Consider the following 18,394-nt stretch of genomic DNA (forward strand, 5'->3'; position numbering starts at 1 on the left):
AGCACTCATCTCATTCTATTTTTTTGCCACTTAAGGTTTTATGCAGTTTATATTGGGAGGTTTTCAATCTTCTTATGTCAACTGTGGATTGCTCGGGCTTTCAAGTGTGTTAAAGCCTAGTATTTTGAATGACAGGCATCTCCCTCTGTGTGCTACTTCTCATCTGCCTCATTAGCAACTGTGTCTTCCCTATTACATCACAGACATATTCCTGCTCTGAATACACATAAAAAGCTACTCATGTATTACTTTATGACGTGAAGCAGATGCAAGATTTCCTTGAATTTTTTCTATGAAATCTGGTTCTGTTGCATTGGGCCATAAACAAGAAAATTCGGCAGGAATGGGTTATAATTTTAAGTAATTCAGCAACTACACTAAATTATTTCTGATGGGAAAATTAAAATGATCAAGACTTTTTTTTGCCTCAACCTCAGATATTTTTCTAACAGCAATTAAAACATAAAATTCTAAAACATGAGCTTCCAATCCATAAAGAACCTCTGAACAGGTTCAGAAAGCTGCTAAATTACTACATATTCTTGTGTTTAAAGCAATCGTCTATCTCCTGGCATGTCACTATCTATTGTTTTGATATTTTCCACGCTCATCCTTTCCTGTTTTCAATTGCAGAAGCAAATGAGCTTCATCTGGGACAAGGGGAACTGCACAAATTATTACCTATAACAGACATGAGTCTTAGATATATTTACTGCCTTATTTATAAAAACTAATAAAGGTGGAGCAATGAACAAACAAATAAATAAATATCAACTGAATATTAGGTTGGCTATGTCTAAATTTTACGGGCTATCTTTCCATAAATATGCGGCCTCATAGATTTGTACCCTTTTTATGGGAAATTATGGGCTTTAACTGCCAGAATTCTCAATCATGGGAAGTGGGAATTGGGGGACTTAAAAATCCATATAGCTCAGTGGAATTCAACCTGGGGAGACCTGCTTTCAATTTACCTAATTCTGTAACTGAAAATAATACCCAAATCTGAATATATAATTTTAAAAAAGGAAGTGCTGCTATTTAAGTGGAATATAAAAGAGTATCAAATATATACTTGTTACATTGTGAAATTATGTTTTACATTATTTGTTATGTGCACTTAATAACGTATCCACTTATCTTGAGAAATGTGTCTTTTATACTGAATATAACTACAAATTAATCTCTTTTATTTTTCTGCAAAGATATGCCAGGCCAAACATGGCTATAAATTTGATACTGATCATAACTGACATGCATTCCTCCCTAATTCCTTCTCAACTGTTGTGGTGATTTGATTACATAATCAAGCAATTAAATGGACAATCCACCTTAAAATGTTCAGAATCTACATTAATTACAGTACCTAAATGTGAGTGACTGAGATGAGAACAAGAGCTATCTTTCCAAATCGTGCAGGGCTGCCAACAAATAAAGGCAAATAAGAACATTCAAGAAGTAGTGAAGCAAAACAGCATAAAAATAAATGACCCAACATACTGGCTTTTTCCAATTTTTTTCTGACTTTGGAATATGTTCATGAGTGAATGAAGGTATGTAGATGTGAAACATATGAGTAGATTACTAATGTTTCAATCGCCCTGAATATGTTGCTGTGTTTTTTTAATCAGAAAGTTAGCATTCTGAGATCATGTTGCAGAAACAACTGGACTTCAATGGGGACAAGAATGGGAATATAATTTTTCACCTATTTCTGCATCCCAGATATGATGTCTTAGATTTGTCCTTCACACAAACACATTCTCTCTCCTTCTGTTGCTCTTTCTTAATGTCTCTCACACAAAACACTGAACAAGCACAACTACATGATGATTTGCAAGTGATTGTTGACATTTCAGAGCAAAATCGATTTAGCTTCCAGCTTTTGTAAAAATGGTCAGTGTGGCAGTTATAGAGCAGTGAGGATGGACCACAATATTCCAAATGGTGGGATTTTTAAAAAAAAAACATAAGGGAATAATATTAATTTATAGGCTGAGGCCTCAAGGCATTAAGATATCAACTCTGTAGACAGTCTGTAAAAGTCCTCCCATGGTTACAAAATTATTAGTTGAAATGATATTCTTATGCAATACAGTAGGTTACTTGTTTAAATCCCTGCTGAAAATGGCAATCTGCTCATTATACTCTGTAAGATAAATACCATTGCAAGAACTGCAGGTTTATTTGATACAGTATATTGAATTGTGATGGCTGAAAGATAGCTAATATATAAAGGTGATTCAAGTGGATTTGATGAAAAATTTTCTGTACTAAAATGTGGACATTTGGTGGGTGGCAAAACAATAAAACAAAATGTTCAGCAAACGATGGCTTCAGCAAACTGTTTAAAGATGGCCAACAATGGGTAGTATATTCGAATTGCCCAGTGATGATTAGGAGATGCCAGATGGAAATCTGTTTCCATAGGATGCTTATGATTCAGTGCTCATTTCGCTGCCTAACATCAACAAGAAACAATAGAGGCTGACGTTATTTTATTTTCTTTGCTTTTTGAGTAAAAAATCTACATCCCTTTTGCAATAAGTAATTATAAGTAAATTATTTCTATCCAGTTTATAATCAACAGTGAGTAGATTTATGGATACTTTTTTTAAAAAGGGGGAGAAACTTGCAAGTTTAAAATTGGTTTATTATGCTAAAATTAAAGTCCCAGAATAGCCAAGCTCATGTTTAGACATTGTATCCCATATACTGGATTAGCTAGTCATCTCGATACAGGAATGAGACCGTGATACTAAGTGAACAAGTTTAGGTTCTTCTGGTACTAAGGGATATTTCTGAACAAGCTAAGTCAGTACAAGAAAAAGCAGGTTCTACATGAACCGAAATGAAACCAGGCTATAATGTATTCCGTCAGAAATAAAGCAAAGCAACTTTTAAAATAATTCCTAAGGAAAACTGACAGGTCCTGTGAAGCGTGCAGTTTAGAAACAGGAGCATATTTCAGGAACTACTATATGGATAGAACCAGTGTTGGAGGTGGATTAATTGGTGGTTATGTCAGTCATGAGATTTTAAAAAGCCAGGCAAAAACAATGCCAGCAATATTTGTAAACTAGTTTGTAGGCATTGCAGGGCAGATACTAAAATACTCCGAGCCAAGCTGGGGAATAAGAGCACTTAACTGTAAACAAGAACATAGATACAATGGGTAGAACTGTATGTAGAATAAAGAGAATCCTTGACGTATGGTCTTTCCTAGGTATAAATTTTATAGAAGGGGCAGAAAAGACCTGCTAACAGAGATGTAACAAAAATAAAACTTTGGACAACTAAATTTCTTTGTAGACTCTTGATGGATGCCAATATTTGACCATGAATGTAAATCGGTTTAGGAATATATTGTTATTCAGAGGGTGGAAAGAAATCTGGGAGATGTACAAAGATTTTGTTTTCATATGAGGGAGACCATTTGTCCATGGGTGGGATTGAAAAATTTTAACAACTGGTTCTCTGCCTGGTTGCTGGGTGGGCATGGCCATGCGGGTATGGTCTAGTCAGCTTCTTGCACCACAGGAGGGGGGGGGGCTTTCAAGTTCCCTAGGCTCCAGAGGCTTTCCTCAAATGGGCCATGTGGAGACTTCTGGGAAGGGCAAGAGCAGGGTGGGTGGGGTCAGACAGTCCTTTCAACTACCAGTTTAGTGAACCAGATTAAAATTAACATCCGGTTCGCTCAAACCGGTCCGAACTGGCTGAATCTCATCCCTGCAATTATCCTATCATAGATGAAATACATTCATATTCAGACCATGAAAAAAGAAACCAATTTCCTGGATATCTTAAATCAGTGGTCTCCAACCTTGGCAACTTTAAGATCTGTGGACTTCAACTCCCAGAGTTCCTAAGCCAGCTTGGCTTTGAAGTCCACAAGTCTTCAACTTGCCAAGGTTGGAGACCACTGCCTTAAATGACTGTACCTTGTAACCTCTGGTCATGAAATTAACTAGAAAGGAAACAACCTTAAGCCACCTTGTAATAATTTTTTATCAAGTTTCATTATAAAAATAATAGAAAAACAGAAAGAAAAATAAAAAATGGTGCAAAGAAAGAAAACAAGCAATGACTTCTGGTTTTTTTGGTTCAATAGTTTACAAAAATGGCATGACGTCTAATCTTTTGCTTTGCATTTCAGGACATTTCAAACTATTTATGTGATTGCAAGGAACAACCTTCAATGGAACCCTAAATAATAACCATGACCTAGCATGAGATGAAATTGTTATGAAATCAATGGACATTTTTCACTATAATGCTATTTTGTTTAATTTCTTTCTGGAAAACTATAGCAGGAACAAACCCAACAGTGACGTGCGGTGAGGTTGATACCTGGTGAGGCTCAGCAGGGCAGCAGTCGGCCTCAGTGGGGGAGGGTAATTTGCATCGTGGGAGCAACCAAGCGCCCGGGTCTGCAGCAAAGGCGCTTGGTGGCTCCCGCAATGCAAAGTGCCCCACTGCCCCCCCGCTGTCCCGGCCTGCGTCCGCTGCTTCTCCAAGCTCCGCCGCTGGGAATCCCGGATCGCCTCTGGGGGAAGGCTGAGTGAAAAACGAAGCTTCTCTGCGGCCTCCCGGGGCTGCCCAGAGGCTCTTGTAGGAGCACATGTCAGCGGCCGGCGGCCTAGAGCGGCCCCGGCTGTGAGACAAGGGAGCACTTAAAGTAGCAGCTGCCACCACCACCGCCCCGCCGGGTGAAGGAGGTGTGGTGGTGGCGGCGGCAGCGGCTGCTTTAAGTGCTCCCTTGTCTCACAGCCGGGGCTGCTCCAGGCCGCCGGCCGCTGACACGTGCTCCTGCAAGAGCCTCTGCGCAGCGCCGGGAGGCCGCAGAGAAGCTTCGCTCCGCTTCTCACCCAGCCTTTCCCCAGAGGCGATCCGGGACTTCCAGCGGCGGAGCCTAGAGAAGCAGGCCGGGGCAGCGGGCGGCAGCATCGGGGATGGTGGGGCACTTTGCATCGCGGGAGCCACCAAGCGCCCAGGTCTACAGCAAAGAGGCAGCCTCCTCCTTCTCGCCCACTCCTCTCTCCTCTGAAGCACGCCCCGCCCAACGTAAGCGTGCTCAAGAAGGCACGATTGGCTGCTTACAAATCAGGAGGTGGGAGAATTAGTGCCTCTTTTCCATCTGAACTTCTTTGCCTTTTAACTCTTTATTAACTTTTAGAAGGTGAAAAATTCCTTATGGAAAAGAGGCCCCGAGTTCTCTCGCCTCCTGCTTTGGTTAACACTAAGCAGACACCAAGCCACTGTGAGCTGGAATCTGGTAGCAACTATCTTGGCTTTAATTATTTAAAAATATATATTTAAATTTCTTTCTTTTTCCTGAGGAGACTGGTGAGGCTCCGCCTCCCTTGCCTCTAGTGACTGCACGTCCCTGAAACCCAATCACATTTTAAAAATGGGCCTAGTATAAAATAAAAGTTCCTCAACCCTTCATAGTACGTTGGATACTAAAACAATTGGCAATGAGGAAAAAAGCCAACATGGTGTCTGTGAACCTATAAAATTAAACCTTTAGGAAATAAAAGCTAGTTCTAATAAAGAGTGGGGGGGGAGGAAAACAAACTCTGGCATACGGGATGATAATGGAATATAAAAATGATGATAATGCATATATGAGTTGTTGTGGTTTTTAATATGAATTTATTTCAATATCCCTAAGGCAGAAACCACCAAGTAGGGAACTAGTTAGACTTTTAGATAACAAAGGGAAGTACAGAGATTACAGAGAAAGTGAATGAATTCTTTGCATCTGAAGCAGAAAGATCAGATGATGTCTGAGCTTGCACCAATTTCCTCATGGAAGGAATCAGAATGGTAAAAGCGCTTAAGAAAGGAGCTTAAGAAACTACAATATAAACTACCATGGTGTCTTCAAGGCATCCACACAAGAGTTCTTAAATAATTCAAATGTGAAAATATGTGAAACTATCAAATCTGGCTAGAGCCATACAATTGGACAGTAGCAAATGGGCCACCAATTTTAAAAGGGACCTGAGGAGATTCCGGAAATAACAGGCTGGTAAGCTTAGTTTCTTTTACAGGCAAGTTGGTAGAAATGAAAAAGTAGCAAGGCACATGAAGAAATATGCATGGATTTCACAAAAGTAAATCTAGGATCATCTTTCAGAGATCTTTGAAAACATCAATAAGCCCATGATTGTACATGGCTCTGTTGATCTTGTATACCTGGATTTTCAAAAGACTTTTGACCAAGTTCTCATAAAATTTGGCATGGAATAGTAGGCGGACCTGACCTTAAATTTATGGTGAACTAATTCGAAAACAGATACCAAAGATGGGAATAAATGAGCTAATTATTTTTCAATGAAGTTTAATGGCAGGTGGAGTCCTCGGTGATTTCTATTGTGACCAAAGCTTGTTCATAAATGATCTTCACTTAAGAATAAACAGTGAGCTGGCCAAGTTCACTATTCAGGGAAACTACAGTATTTGGAGAATCTATTCAGGGAAACTATTCAAGGAAATAAAAGCTAGATGTGATTTTAGAAAGCCCAAAAGTATTTATTTAAGATGGGTGAATAATTCACCAAATGACACCTTTATTTATTATTCATTTGTTTATTCAATTTGTAGAGCCTCCTGTCTCAATCAATGACTATGGGCAGCTTACAATTCAAAAAACATATTACAATTAAAACACTAAAAACATTTCAAAGCAATAATAATGCTAAACAATGTTTTCATGTATAAAGAAAAACAAACAAACAAAATCTCATGCTGACTAGCTTTCTAAAAATGTAAAGGCAGTGACTGACACAGTTTTTCAATAACTGAAAAAAAGCCAAAAGCCAAGGCTAAAGTTCCCAAATGAGAGATTAAAAATGAAAATGCCATCACTGTAATGTTCTTCTGTAAATCTATAAAAGGTCTGTATCTTAAATGCTAGTCACCACATTTGAAAAAAGATGTAATTGAATTGGCAAAAGTGAAGAATAGGGCAACTGAAAGCTAAAAGCCTGCCTGGTATGAAAAGTCTAGAATTTCACTTGTTTTTTTAAATCAATCTATATGACTATCCTTCTCAAAAATGTGATTTAAGGTAGCTAACGAAGATTTTAAAAAATGCAATATAAAAATACCTCTAACAAATGAAAAACACAATGTGACTACCAAGAAAGCATAGTTTGGGACTTGAAAAATTGTTAAGGGTGGTAGTGGTGGTGAGGAACATTATTAAGATATATAAAACCAGGCATGACAAGTTTTTTTTTTTTTTACTTTTTCTCAAAACGCTAGGAGCAAAAAATGTCTAATGAAGCTATTAGGAGGAGATTTGGAACACACAAAAGAAAGTACTTCTTCTTCCAGTACTTACTTGACCTGTGGTTAATTATAATTAACCATATAATTAACCTCTGGTGATGGCCACTAGCTTGGATAGCATTAAAGGGGGATTGGATAAATTCATAGAGGTCAGGTCTTTCCGAAGCCATTAGTTTGAAGAATCAGTATTGATTTCAGGCTATGTGGCAACAGTGGTGGGAGGGCAACCTAGAGGCATTTGGTGGGCTCCTGTGAGAAAGAAAATGCAGAATTAAAATTGGCCTGGCCTCATCCAGCAACAGAGGTGGTATTCAGCTGGTTTGGACTGGTTCAGGTGAACTGATAGTAGTTCGGAGAACCGGCAAATACTACCTCTGATACATGAATGAACAGATTTCGCCAAGAGAGTGGAAGGAGGAATTTAGTAACCCCTTAGACCCAGCAGGCATTTTGGCTATTTTTAAATTATGGCTCTATAGATGATTTTAAAAAATCCTTTACAAAATCTCATAATATTTTATTGCAGATTATTTTACTATAATTCTAGGCTATATACTAGTTTCTAGAAGTTTTTTTGTGGATTTTACTGCATTTATTCTGCCTACTCCTACAAAGGTAATATACTACAGAAAGTGTATTCTGGAATAAATGAGACCAAGTTCAAGTCAACCTTCAGCTTTGGAAATTCACTGGGTGATTTGGAGCCAATTGTTCTCTCAACCCAACCATAATTTATTCTATTGATTTTACAATATTTATAACCCAATCTTGATGTGTCATATAACAACTGATACCAACTCTTTGTTCCATCAGCTTAATTTCTTCATCTTGATGAGCTCATGAGCAAACAAATAACTGATGGACCAACGACATCAGTTGTCACTGGCTTTGTTCTTCGGATTATAGCTTTTTCTTGTCTAAACATGTGAAACGCCATCAGAATTTCACTGAAGCAAATAGTAATGAAGATCAGACTGTTGCTTTTGGTTTAACAGTCAAAACAAAGAGCAAGATAGGCCCAATTCCAGGGCAGGGAAAAAGTTGGCAACTGTTCATAGAAAGCTAGTGATGAAGAATATTATAGAATTTGTGTGACCAGTTGCATAAAATCTGGACAGTCTTTTGATGTTGTCTGAACTGTGAAGGGTTTTGCAGGAGGCCATAATATCAAGAGGCACCAGAGTAACCTCAAAGATAGCCTGAGAAGAAGAAGCTGCACAGTCAGCAAATGAGAGCAATCCAGGAATGGGGCAAGATGGTGTGGCTATTCATTGGTTCAGAGAAATGGTGGTGGAAGACAAACTAAAGTGGTGTTTATAATCAGCTGTTTGGCAAGCATAATTTACATCACAGGCTAAATTGTGCCATATAAAAGAAATATAGAATAATGCACAAGCCAAGTCCATTTTAAGTCTTTAAGGAGACCCTATGGTTTCCTACAGCAGACTGCCTGTACTATTGGAAATCATATAAAAATTACCTGTTTCCCTAAAGTGAAACAGGTGCTTCATGAACCAGACAAGCCTATTATTGAATGATTTTGGTTGTTTCTGTTTTTTTAATTTGTTGCTTTTAAATTGTGACTCATGGAATAGTAGCTCTGACTCTCCAAAATAATTTCTACTTCTATAGTTGGTTCATTTCCAACCACAACCACAATCACATGATTTTTTGGACAGCACTGAATATTTGCATCATTGGAGAATGACTGTAATAGATAGGTATGCTCCGTGTTTTCTTCATGCTAGTAACCCTGGAAAGCTGAACATCATTATCTCAGGTGTCAAGCGCCTTTGAAAAGGGCACAGAATAAAAGAGGTTGTAACTAAATTCCTTTCTTTTATAGCTGAGGTGACAACTCATCTGGAATTCAATTGTTTCTTGACATGCATTATAGAACCAAGCCTACTGTCAGACAGATTATGGTAGCTTGCTACTTTAAAAAAAAATATCTATTATATGGCTAAACAGGACAAAAGAACCCAATTAGTAAAAGACAGATTCTGCTACTTGAGAATATCTACCCATCAGAGATTTTATCCTAGGTAATTGGGTGGAGGTATGTAGAAAGATAATAGCTGTATTATCAAAGCAATTGATTTAAAAATATATTGGTGTATGAAATGCACTCACACTGAGAGTCATATAAGATATGCAGACCTTGATATCACATCACTGCATACATGTAGAAGCTTGCATTAAATCAGTTAATTTAGAATGCACATTCTAAATGTGATAGTTTTATATGTGGGCAGAGTTAGGAAATTTTTAAATGAGGTATCTGAGTCTGAAGTACTGCAGACCAAGAAATTGGTCACTGCATGACCTTATATATAGCTTGCTTCCAAGGTCTTAGATGTAGCAATGGATCCTAGATAAAATTAATGCTTCTTGGGCTTTTCATAATATTATCCCTGCTGTCCAAATTCAGGAAAGTATCAGCAGTTACTTACAATAGCTTTGTGTGTTTCTAGATATTTTGTGCAAGAATTAATGTAGATTCAACAGGGAAATCCCATACAATTTGCATCTATCAAAAGCCCTAGCTCTATTAAGATATTTATTTTGGAACACCCATATTTTAATTGTATTATTTATCTATTTAAAATATATTCATTATCTACCTGAATTCAACAGAAGACATTAAAGACAAATCATGATTAAAATAAAAATTTAGGAACTTGCAGAATAAAATGAAGATCTTAATCATATAATCTAAAACCAGTGTGAGAGTAAAGGTGGAGAGAGGGCTGGGATTAAATATCATCACTGAATATCTAGTAAGGTTGTGCACTTATGGGAATTCAAAAAGGAAAAGATTATTTGGTGCATGCACAAACATCCATATTGCAACTCCGGCACCTTTGATCAATATTTCCAACTTGTCCCTTTCAAATATGGTTCATTGCACAGCTCTGATGCCTAGCAATCTGGAGACCTACTAGAAAAAAATATTTTACTCTATCATTGGACATCAAACAAGAGAGAGAGGGAGGGAGGGAGGGAGGGAGAGAGAGAGAGAGAACATAGCAAGTCGTCTGAGGTATATCAAGTAAAGGCACTCTAAATTCATAAACACAACTCAGCAATTTTCTTAGCAAAAGGATACAAGTCAATTTTCATTGACTTCATTTAAGATGCATGTTGATTTCCTACTCTAGCCTACATGCCTGATATTCTTGGTATGAACCAAGCCTGATCCTGTCTAGTTTCCAAAGCAAGTCAAGGTCAGCCAAGTGTTGCCATCTGCTGAGCTGGCCTTCCAAATTGTGGATACCGCAAAAAAAGGACCATAACAAATATACTTAAAATACTTTCTTTGGATGTTGGCGTAATACAAAAAGGACCTCACTTAATCAGAGAGCAGGCAAGTTCCTGCAATGCAGATTAAAGTTTTTCCTGTTTCAAGAATATTTGTGTCAGTAAATTAGACAGAAAACACGACCAGATGAGCCAATTCTACTTTATTGTAAGGCTAGATTAATATAATATTGCAAGTCTGAAAATACAAATCTCCCACCATCTCCTTTACAGTATGAGAAATTAGGAAAGGTCCCTTCTGAGCCTTTTTTCCATCCGTTATAGGGTTGTAGCTATACCTCCTCTTATCAGATCATTTCCTAGGCAATATCTCTTTGCCCTGTTTCTCAAGTTCTTTCTCATATCATGCCATCCAGTTCAGGTGTGCAAAGATCAGGTTTGTACAAAGATGACATATGCTCCTTTTTTTCCAAACAGCCATTCAGTCAAATTTGGAATATAGTTAGCGAGGGGGAGAGACAAACATTTCCTAGAAGAAGATGACCAATTACTAGCTAAAGCTTAGGTGCAGTTTAAACAGCTACAAAATTAAAGCTACCTGTAAGGCAAACATAAGGGGGAAATACTGTGTGAGATTTGTCCTTCACATCTGAGAGTCACAAATAAAGCAGACTGAGTTGATGGAGATGTCCTTTATGGGTTTTTAAATGCCTTCACTTCCTTTAGCACATTTTGGCCTGGCTGAGCTATAAATGCACATCATGTAGCAAGAAAGGAGTATTATTTTCTACAAAGTTTAATGCAAAAGGCTCTGATAAATAGAGCTCTCAAGCACTACAATCAATACTTAATGGCCTAATGTAAATCCAGCTCATGGATGGATCTGGCTATCTAGCAAAAACGACAAGACAGATGCCCACCTGCAGTGGTACATCTGGGGGGGGGTGTCCCTGAAGCCAGCCAAGAAGAGGACAAAATGATGCGGTAAAGTTGCTTTGTTTTGTTGTAGAAATATGGCTATTTTTATTTTTGCTTTTAATGAGGTGGAGGGAAAGGAGTTCAGAGATGCTCCCAATACTCCGAGAAAGATAGCTAAAGATGATGGAGATGATGCATAGGAAGGGGAGGGGAGGAGGGAGGCAGGGGAGCGGGGAGGAAGGTAGATAGGTAGGTAGATGCATGAAGATGTTTTATCATTTAACTGAACATTGTATTCAGGTCATTTAACTGGACATTGTATACATCTTTTGGAAAATATTTATTCAAATATTAGCAATAGGTGATAATCTGTCAGGCTTTGGTGCTACAATAAAAACTGAAATAAGTTCCCCAAGTAGTGTTCCCCAAGTTCCCCAAATAGTGTCTAGCAAATATTCTGCATTCCCAATGACAGATCTCCATTTCATACAGATCTTCATCACCACCACTTCCTTTTCTTAGTTTGCCTACTTCAGATCTACCAGGGTCACTTTGGCACATATTGTTTTCTAGTTTCAGTAAGTTGTGATCTAAATCAATGCAGACCCTTCATAAAACCGCCACAGCTTAGTCCTTGTTGTGCATGCCTCTGCAAATTTTTGGCTTACCACACTTGGAAAAAGAGAAACAGTAGCAAAAATCTGTCCATGTTATCATTTGTCAAAAGAAGTATCTGGTTTGGTGATGATTTTGGAAACCTCTAGATTTTTCAGAAGCTGTCTTCAAAAACTAGTTTTCAGATCTTCAATTTCATTTTGTTTCAGCCCTATATGCAGAAATGTATGCCTCTGCTATCTGTCTTTTCCCAACATAAATACCTAGATGCTTTTGGCTTTAAAATTCCTGATCATCAGGTAAATGCTGCCTGGGTTATATGTGTTGGCTATGTTCTCCACTGTGAGTTATTTGTAAAAAATAATAAAAGCAAAATAAATGAATAAATAAACAAGCAAACAAACAAAAAACTGGATTCCCAGACCAAAAAGTCTAATTTCAACCACATTTATATGCAACTTGTACACGCCAACTACTCTTGTTAACTGGAGACATAACCTTGTGTATAATAAAACTTTCTGTTTTGCATTGGAAAGATTGTGGGTAGCAACAATGAATGCACTGATGCAATGGAACTTTCTCTTTGAAATCACTGGTAATTAAATTTTTGAATATATGGAGAATTTACCCTGATTCTAATACAGGTGGATAAAATGCACATTGCATGTAATATCCTCTAGCATTGCCCAGTGATCATTGGAACAATGCAAATATTGTTGTTACATTACTTTAGGACAATAGTGATTATATGACTCAAAAAGACGCTATGGGTTTTCCCCGCAACTAAACAAAGATGCTAATCACTCATTCTGGAGAACTCAGAAAACTATATCAGCATAGATTTAGCTGCCTGCCCTGCTAATACTTATCATCAGTGATGGTGGTGGGGTTTTTGTAGATTTGTTCTCCCAAGTGGTGCTGTCTGACTCTATGCATAGCACATGTTAAAGAAAATAATTTGTTGAGGTCTTTGTGCAATGTACTATCCTTTCTTATGGATGTTACCAGCTGATGAGAAAATATCTACTTATCATAGTATTGTAGCAGGAATAATGGGCATCTGACTACAGAACTCAATCCATCACTGGTATAGTAGGTCCCTTCCTGTTCCTCCCTCTTGTCCTCTGTTGTAAACTGAACTTTTTTTTCTTTAAGAAGACCTATGAATCACAAAAAAGAACCGAGACAAAGATCAGGCAGTGGTCAGGCAGAACTGGATCTATTTGTTCAGATCTGATACCTAGGCGTGGCCTGCTGAGAATCTTCCCTCTGTTTAGGGAGATAAAATGGCAGATCATTTTGAGTAGCACATAAATTATGGGATTCTCTTCCCCTGCAGGTGAAAATGACTCCAACCATTCTTGGATTTTGCAAACAAGTAAAAGAAGTCATGTTCTATTGTATGAGCCAAGTTGTCCAATACAAGAATCAAAGGTAAATTTGGATTGGTAGAAATAATCATAGTTTGGGATTAGAAAAATATAGGACAATTCTATCAGTTTACTTTCTGGACATGCATATTTGGTGATGGGACATTCTCAGAATAGCGACCATTTTTTAGACAGGGAGGTCCCAACCTGATAGGCATTATCTAAGAGTGGCCACAGTCTAAATGTGCCCCTCAGCCTAAAACAGACTAAATCATCTGCCACTAATTGCATGTATCAGATCCCCTGTCACATACTACTTATCCCCAAGCACAGATCTTGCTTTCTGGCTATTACTGGCATCCCTACAGTCATAAATCTTTTCCCAAGCAGCAGTTTATGCATGTAAGGTCCTGATTGGATTATCCTCTGCAAAATGATGCCGACTTCGCACAGAAGAATTATGAATGCCTTTCACCTTCTCAAATCTGATGTTAATACCATGAACAGCATCAGGCAACAGACCGAACAACATCTATCAAACAAAAATGCTGATATTAAAAACACATTTCTAAATGTTCAGAAATAGCTTTGTTACACGGAGCAATGTAACGGCGAGGGTGATTGCTGATATTTAGCTGCCACATGGTAGGCTAATCTCTGACCTAATTTGTGGGTTGTCTCTTGGGACCTCTTTTCAGTGGCGTTGAGGGAGAGGTTAGGAGAAAGATGGGGGCTGAAATGCTGCCATATGCTATAGCATATGTACAATTAGTTTACACTGAACTAATGTCAACATGTATCCTTCCAATTTAAGCATATCCTGACAAATCCTATTTTGTTGTATCTTGTCAACAACATTGCCTCAAAAATGCAAACAATTGGAAGGATTTGGGCTATTGTTAGCTAATAAATTCATGAAAAATTAAACCTATTTTACAGATTCAACTCTTTTTTAAAAAAAATCCCCTTTCCAACACAATCCGGCCTAGATCTCTCTTGTTAGCATCTACTCAAAATGGACACGATATCAAAAATTCCTCTTTTTATATACTGTTTCAGACATAATTAAGGTGACCAGATTTTCAGATTGGTAAAGAGGGACACCTTTGACCCGAGGGGGGGAGGGGGGGGCTTGATTAAAAATTTTATATGGAGCAACAAAAATTTTCATACAACGCAAAAATAGAATTGTAATTTTTTTTTTAATTTCAACATAACTACAATTTACAAATATAAATTGTAACTGTTGCCAAACATCAAAATTTTGATCGCGTGATCATGAGGATGCTGCAATGGTCGCTAAGTGTGAAAATGGTAGCTAAGTGTGAAAAATGGTCATCAGTCACTTTTTTCAATGCCATTGTAACTTTGGTCACTAAGCCCTTTATACTACCTTTCTTGCCACAGTTCTTAAGTGAATAACTGCAGCTGGTATTTTGTATTTTGGATAGAATCTTTTTTTAAATAGTCTAAGACAATTTTAAAAAAGAATCCACACAGTATAAATTGAAGTAAAACATTTCAAACTATTCCAAACAGAATAAATTGAAGTAAAACTATTTTTAAAAATTCTATGCACAATATATTTCAAAGTATTGTGCATAGAATTTTTAAAAATGGTTTCACTTCAATTTATTTTGGATAGAATCTTTTTTTAAATATTCTAGGACAATTTAAAAAAAGAATCCACACAGAATAAAACTATTTTAAAAAATCCTATGCACAATAAATAAAATATTATTTTAAAATACATTAAAAAAATAAAAGAAAAAAACCCGGCTCACTTACCAGCAGGCATGCACTCCAAGTCAATCCAGAATGATGTAGATGTTAATACAAAGAACTGAGCAAATTAAAATGGTGAAATTAGTCAGGGAAATATTTTTCAAAGAAACTTTGAAACCATTTTTTCCACACGAACCAACCTCCAACCTCCGTGCCCCTCCTCTCCGAGAAATCAAGGAAGGAACACTTGTGACTTCTATAGTCAATGTATTTCCTGGAGCTCTGTGGGAGTGGGTCATTTTTTCTTATAAAAGGAGTTAAAAGGGCGGGGGGGTCCATTTTCTTGCTTTAAAGTTTTAATATCTTCAATGAAAGTACTGAGACAGAGAGAGGGTTAGAGAGTGTCTTTTGTCTTGCCCCGGTTAGGATTTTTTAAGCAAATCCACTGGGCTTTCAACATGAAGCCAGAAAATTGGGACTTTTTTAAAACGCCCCAGGACACGAGACAAATTGTTATAAATCGTGACTGTCCCACCATAATCGGGACGTCTGGTCACCTTAGACATAATCCAATCTAAATCATTCAGGATTTCCAATGCAAACTATGGGGCTCCTTATGAAGTACTACTTAGGTGCTCAAAATAATCATTTGGGAGCCTTCTTTCCAAGAACATATTTTCAACATAAGAACACAGGGAGAAGACAGAAAGAAATTATAGGTAATCATCTATTCACAACTGGTTTAAAGTTAGGACGGGTGCCCCAGAAGCCACTTACAATCCAATTCCAGAGTTCCAATAACTGCACATCCATTCGTAGTCACATGACTGCATTTCTAGCCAGATCTTCTTTATGGCTCATTGTAGCACTCTGTGGTCACATGGTCATGGTTTATGATGGGTTTTTTTTTGCCAGATTCTGGCTTTTCATCTATTTTCCAACAAAATATACCCATTGGGATACATTGATTTGCCTAATATCTATGGCGTTCACTTATTGACTGCTGCATTCACTCAACAACTGCTGCAGTCACTTAATAAACACTTCAAAAAAAGTTACAAATTAGGCTCAGTCATGTGAGTACATTGACTTATGACTGTTGTGACTTACGGTAAAAATTCTGGACCCATTATAGTTGTAAGTCAGGAATCATACGTATGAGCATGTAGAAGAAATGATGAAGAGTGATAGACATGATAATGAATCTAATGTAATAGGTCCACATGCTTTTTCTCTGCTATGGTGCATCAATCAGCCTTAAAAGAATATTCTCTTTTACTAAATGCTTCAGTTTCTGCATCAATCCATTATCCTTGCTTTTGTTGCCATCACTGAAATTTATGCTAATTCTATTTACAGGCCATCATGCCTTGGAAGGAAATTTTAAACCTTAAGTCCACAGCAGCTTTCCTTTTAACCTATTAGATAGTTGGGAAAAAGAGAAATAAAAGACTCCATTTATGTAGTGACGTCTTTTTCCTTTAAAAAAAACATTTTGAGAGGGATCAGTTGGAAATAAAAGATAGAAAGCCTTTGTAACATGATGGCTAAGACAGTGTTTCTCCATCTCAGCAGGTAAAAGGAAATAATTAGTAAAAGAAACTGATATGTAAGAAGCTCCCTAAGAACTTAAATTAACCGAGATGAAAGCAAACAAATATGATGAAAAGCGGACATTAAGATCCATTTCTGTCTATAATTCCTGCCGAATGCAAATACTATGGTTATTTGTGAGAAAGAGATGTTGAATGTCATTTTAAGATTAGCATAGCTTTGGTGGATGTAGAGAGTCCTCACCCTGGCAAGTTTGAGGGAGGACATCACAAGCTGTTTCTACATATGTTACCGCATATGGCAGAATTTCAGTCACTTGGTCTAAATTATTCTTTGTCCTCAAGAGTCAACAAATGCCTGTTTCACATGGGAATACTGTGTTGAATTAGGTCATGGTCTGAGTGAGTCTCTTCACTCCAGCACTAATTAAATGGAGATAAAAATAATATGTTTTGAAAAATGATTTCTATGTTATTATCTAGTATAGTTTCAAGTATAGATTTGAAAAGTATCACTTATAATAAATTCTGAATAATATCCAGCTATATCCATCGATCAGGAGGCGCTATTAGCAGACAGTTTTGAAGAACAATTTGGAAAAACGAAGCAGATATTCTGTTTTGCAAGCAGAATTCTGTTCATTTGATATTTATTTATTTCACTTATACGTAAGTTGCAAATTTGGAAGAAAGACCCCATGGATATTTGACAAAGAAAAAGCTCTTAGATAAATGTCATAACTTATGACCAAAGAAAAGAAACTAAATAGCTGATTTAAAAATACTTCATAATTTTTGTGTGTGTATTTGTATATATGTGTGTGTGTGTGTTTCTATAGATCTTTTTTTTTTATAAACTGCACATGAAATATTCATTTGATTATTCCTTCCTTATTTTGGCTTAGGACAAAAAAACATATTTTTAGTTTAGCCCTGATCTTTTGAAATGCACCAAATACAAGTTTTTATCTATGATTAAAATAAATCACCATTATGATTGTCATGAAACTTTTTTTAAAGGAACATCTTGTATTAATTTATCATCACAGGGCTATTATATTCACACTCACTAAGCTATATGCTAATATTTCTAAGGGATCCACAAACCATCTTCAGTCCCCTTTTTGCAGCCCCTGGGGCTCAGTTCTAATTGTGTGATTTGTCATGGTTTTTAATGAATGATGTGAGGGTTAGGAGGACCAAGGTCAGATGCAAAGAGACAGAGAAAAGACAGGCCCATTACCATAACAATGCGCTGATGTCAAGCATCTTCCAAGTGACAAAAAATAACCCTGTCTGTTAGGAACAAAGGTAGAAAAAATATTCAAGCAGTAGCCTTGAATATACATTTACTAGCCTTCAGGTTCAAGTCAGATTACAAAATCATAGATAGATGATAGATGATAGATAGATAGATAGATGGATGATAGATAGATAGATAGATAGATAGATAGATAGATAGATAGATAGATAGATAGATAGATAGATAGATAGATAGAAAGATAGATAGATAGATAGATAGATAGATAGATAGATAGATAGATAGATAGATAGATAGATAGATAGTCTATTAAGTTTTTATGAATACCACTATTTAAATCAAACATTATATCTTAATTCTTAATAACAGAATCAATCAATAATGCTGCCAAT

The sequence above is a fragment of the Thamnophis elegans genome, chromosome 3, assembly GCF_009769535.1.
Source record: "Thamnophis elegans isolate rThaEle1 chromosome 3, rThaEle1.pri, whole genome shotgun sequence".
Taxonomy (NCBI): domain Eukaryota; kingdom Metazoa; phylum Chordata; class Lepidosauria; order Squamata; family Colubridae; genus Thamnophis; species Thamnophis elegans.